This window comes from Arachis hypogaea, chromosome 1 (genome assembly GCF_003086295.3).
Source record: "Arachis hypogaea cultivar Tifrunner chromosome 1, arahy.Tifrunner.gnm2.J5K5, whole genome shotgun sequence".
NCBI classification, from domain to species: domain Eukaryota; kingdom Viridiplantae; phylum Streptophyta; class Magnoliopsida; order Fabales; family Fabaceae; genus Arachis; species Arachis hypogaea.
The window spans coordinates 58112427-58117576 of NC_092036.1; the positions used below are offsets into that span (position 1 = coordinate 58112427).

At 44.1% G+C, this 5150-nt stretch overlaps 1 non-coding gene across 1 annotated transcript; it reads right to left on the bottom strand.

The window, feature by feature from the left end:
- Positions 1-675: 675 nt before the first annotated feature.
- LOC112711281 (small nucleolar RNA R71) lies at positions 676-779 on the bottom strand. The gene has a single exon (XR_003157396.1). It is a non-coding gene; the product is annotated as a small nucleolar RNA R71 (small nucleolar RNA).
- Between the last annotated feature and the right edge of the window lie 4371 nt (positions 780-5150).

Here is a 5150-nt window from a genome sequence, read left to right on the forward strand (position 1 = left end):
CCCTCTTCTCTTCTCTCTCTGTGTTCGAATTTTTCTCCTCCTTCTTCTATTCTTTTCTTCTTCTACTCACATAAAGGAGTCTCTATACTGTGATATAGAGGATTCCTCTTCCTTTTCTGTTTTCTTCTTTTTCATATGAGTAGGAGCAATGATAAGGACATTCTTGTTGAAGCAGATCCTAAACCTGAAAAGACTCTGAAAAAGAAGCTAAGAGAAGCTAAAGCACAACAATTCAGAGAAAACCTTATAGAGAATCTCGAAAAAGAAAGAAACATGGCCGAACCCAATAACAATAGTGGAGGCGCAAGGAGGATGCTTGGTGATTATACTACACCAACTTCCAATTTTTATGGAAGAAGCATCTCAATCCCTACCATTGGAGCAAACAATTTTGAGCTGAAGCCTCAACTAGTTGCTCTAATGCAACAGAACTGCAAGTTTCATGGACTTCCATAAGAAGATCCTCATCAGTTTTTAACTGAGTTCTTGCAGATCTGTGATACTGTTAAGACTAATGGAGTAGATCCTGAAGTCTACAGGCTCATGATTTTCCCTTTTGCTGTAAGAGACAAGGCTAGAACGTGGTTGGACTCACAACCTAAAGATAGCCTGGACTCTTGGGATAAGCTCGTCATGGCCTTCTTGGCTAAGTTCTTTCCTCCTCAAAAGCTGAGCAAGCTTAGAGTGGATGTTCAGACCTTCAAGCAAAAAGATGGTGAATCCCTCTATGAAACTTGGGAAAGATACAAGCAGTTGACCAAAAAGTGTCCTTCTGGCATGCTTTCAGAGTGGACCATTTTAGATATATTCTATGGTGGTCTATCTGAGCTTTCTAAGATGTCACTGGACCATTCTGCATGTGGATCCATTCACCTAAAGAAAACAACTGCAGAAGCTCAAGAACTCATGGACATGGTTGCAAATAATCAATTCATGTACATCTCTGAGAGGAATCCTGCGAGTAATGGGACGCCTCAGAGGAAGGGAGTTCTTGAAATTGATGCTCTGAATGCCATATTGGCTCAGAACAAAATTTTGACTCAGCAAGTCAACATGATCTCTCAGAGTCTGAATGGATTACAAAATGCATCTAACAATACTAAAGAGGCATCTTCTGAAGAAGAAGCTTATGATCCTGAGAACCCTGCAATGGCAGAGGTGAATTACATGGGTGAACCCTATGGAAACACCTATAATTCCTCATGGATAAATCATCCAAATTTCTCATGAAGGATCAACAAAAGCCTCAACAAGGCTTTAATAATGGTGGAAGAAACAGGTTTAGAAATAGCAAGCCTTTTCCATCATCTTCTCAGCAACAGACAAAGAATTCTGAGCAGAGTCCCTCTAGCTTAGCAAACATAATCTCTGATTTATCTAAGGCCACTTTAAGTTTTATGAGTGAAACAAGGTCATCCATTAGAAATTTGGAGGCACAAGTGGGTCAGTTGAGTAAGAAAATCACTAAAACTCCTCCTAGTACTCTCCCAAGTAATACAGAAGAGAATCCAAAAAGAGAGTGCAAGGCCATTGATATTATCAAAATGGCCGAATCCAAAGAGGAAGGGGAGGACGTGAATCCCAATGAGGAAGACCTCATGGGACGTCCTCCATATAGAAAGGAGTTCCCTATTGAAGACCTAAAGGAATCTGAGGCTCATATAGAGACCATAGAGATTCCATTAAACTTCCTTCTGCCATTCATGAGCTCTGAGAACTATTCTTCCTCTGAAGAGGATGAAGATATAACTGAAGAGTAAGTTGCTCAATATCTAGGAGCCATCATGAAGCTAAATGCCAAGTTGTTTGGTAATGAGACTTGGGAAGATGAACCTCCCTTGCTCATTAGTGAACTAAATACATGGGTTCAGCAAACTTTACCTCAAAAGAAACAAGATCCTGGTAAATTCTTAATACCCTGTACCATAGGCACCATGACCTTTGAGAAGGCCCTGCGTGACCTGGGGTCAGGTATAAATCTTATGCCACTCTCTGTAATGGAGAAACTAGGGACCTTTGAGGTACAAGCTACAAGAATCTCATTAGAGATGGCAGACAAGTCAATAAAACAAGCTTATGGTTTGGTAGAGGACGTGTTAGTGAAGGTTAAAAGCCTTTACATCCCTGCTGATTTCATAATCTTAGACACTGGAAAGGATGAGGATGAATGCATCATCCTTGGTAGACCCTTCCTAGCCACAGCAGGAGTTGTGATTGATGTTGATAGAGGAGAGCTAGTCCTTCAATTGAATGGGGACTACCTTGTATTTAAAGCTCAAGAATCTCCCTCTGTAACCATGGAAAAGAGGCACGATAAGCTTCTCTCAATATAGAGTCAAACAAAGCCCCCACAATCAAACTCTAAGTTTGGTGTTGGGAGGCCACAACCAAACTCTAAGTTTGGTGTTAAGAAGCCCCCACATTCAAACTCTAAGTTCGGTGTTGGAAGGTCCCAACAATGCTCTGAACATCTGTGAAGCTCCATGAGAGCTCACTGTCAAGCTATTGACATTAAAGAAGCGCTTATTGGAAGGTAACCTAATTTTTATTTATCTATATTTCTATTGTTTTTTTATGTTTTATTAGGTTTATGATCATGTGGAGTCACAAAATAATTGTAAAAATTAAAAACAGAATAAAAAATTGTAGAAGAAAAAGCACACCCTAGAGGAAGAGCTATCTGGCATTTGAACGCCAGAAATAAGCATCTGCTTGGCATTTAACGCCAGAAACAAGCACCAAGCTGGCATTTAACACCAAAAACAAGCATCAGGCTGGCGTTAAACGCCAGAAACAGGCTATATTTGGGCGTTTAATGCCAGAAACAAGCTGCAGTCTGGCGTTAAACGCCAGGATTGCATACAAAGGGCATTTTACACGCCTAAAAGGTGCAGGGATGAGAAATCCTTGACACCTCAAGATTTGTGGATCCCACAGGATCACCTCAGGATCTGTGGACCCCATAGGATCTCCACCTATCCCACTTCTCTCTTCTTCACACAATCCAATAACATTATACCCTTCACCAATCACCTCAATCTCCCTTCCCTATTACCCCTTCACCAATCACATCCATCCACTCTTCCCCATAAACCTCTCCATCCTTCTTCATTTTCACACAATACTACCCTCTCTTCTCCCCCTTGGCCGAAACCCTCACCTCTCTCCCTTTCCTCCATATCTTCTTCTTCTTCTTCTATTCTTTCTTCTTTTGCTCGAGGACGAGCAACATTCTAAGTTTGGTGTGGTAAAAGCATAGCTTTTTTATTTTTCCATAACCATTGATGGCACCTAAGGCCAGAGAAACCTCAAGAAAGAGGAAAGGGAAGGCAATTGCTTCCACCTCTGAGTCATGGGAGATGGAGAGATTCATCTCAAGGGTCCATAGCTCAGTAGTAGAGCATTTGACTGCACATCAAGAGAGCCTACTCATGAACGCATGCCTAACAACCACTCCTGTTCTACCTTAGATCGAGCACATATCTCTTAGCCTCCATTCCAAAAGATCGGAGTCTTCGTGGTATAAGCTAGAATTATTGGTGGCCATTCCTAAGATCTGGAAAGTCTAAACCTTGTCTGTGGTATTCCGAGTAGGATCTGAGATGGGATGACTGTGACGAGCTTCAAACTCGCGAGTGTTGGGCGTAGTGACAGACGCAAAAGAATCACTGGATTCTATTCCAACATGATCAAGAACCCACAGATGATTAGTCGTGCTGTGACAGAGCATTTGGACCATTTTCACTGAGAGGATGGGAAGTAGCCATTGACAACGGTGACGCCCTACATACAGCTTGCCATAGAAAGTAGTAAGAATGATTGGAGGAAGGCAGTAGGAAAGCAGAGATTCAGAAGGGACAAAGTATCTCCATACACTTATCTGAAATTCCCACCACTGATTTATATAAGTATCTCTATCTCTATTTTATGTTCTATTTATCTTTATATTCGAAAACCATTATAACCCTTAAAATCCGCTTGACTGAGATTTACAAGATGACCATAGCTTGCTTCATACCAACAATCTCCGTGGGATCGACCCTTACTCACGTAAGGTATTACTTGGACGACCCAGTGCACTTACTGGTTAGTTGTGCAAAGTTGTGACAAAGTGTGATTCACGTTTAAGAGCTCCAAGTCTTTGGCGCCATTATTGATGATCACAATTTTGTGCACCACACGCCAGGATGGGTGTGGCACGCCTGGCCCATCAACTACTATGGGCGTGCCACTTGCGCAAAGGGGCGTGGCACGCCAACTCACTATCTCAAGAAGAACCTCCACTACGGCGTGCCACTTGGTGTCGAAGGCGTGGCACGCCAGCTCCAAAAAGTCACTTTGGCATGCCACTTGAAGACCCAGGCGTGGCACGCCAAGCTTGAAGAGTGCACAAATACATGGGTGTGCCACTTGAGCAGCACGGCGTGGCACGCTGGTACAATGATCCAGAGAAGGGGCTGAAGGCAATTGAAGACTGGGCGTGCCACTTGAAGTCGAAGGCATGGCACGCCAATCCCTCAACCTCACTTTGGCATGCCACTTGAGCAACCAGGCGTGGCACGCCAATACACAAGACAACATGAGCAAGGACTGGGCGTGCCACTTGGTGTTGAAGGCGTGGCATGTCAATCTGAGCATGTCACTATGGCGTGCCACTTGAAGGCCGAGGCATGGCACACCACTTACTGGAACGAAACAAGATCATGGGCGTGGCAAGCCAACCTTTAGGCGTGGCACGCTGGTATAAATTTCCAGAGAAGATAAATTACATGGGGCGTGCCACTTGGTATCGAAGGCGTGGTACGCCATTCACTATTCTTCACTTAAGCGTGCCACTTGAGCAACCAGGCGTGGCACGCCAGTGTCATTCAGAGGCCAAAGAAGCATTGGAGCGTGCAACTTGAGTTCGTGGCGTGGCACGCCAAGCAGAGGAACCATTCACTCACAAAGGGCGTGGCACGCCAGACCCTGGCGTGCCACGCTAGTGCAACTTTTCAGAAGAGCTAGCCAAGCACACAACAAGGGCATGGCACGCCAGACCCTGGGCGTGCCACGCTAGTTCAAGTTTCCAGAGGCAAAGGAAAGTGGAAAAAGCAAAGGGCGTGCCAATTGAGCTCGAAGGCGTGGCATGCCAACACAAGAATTCCACT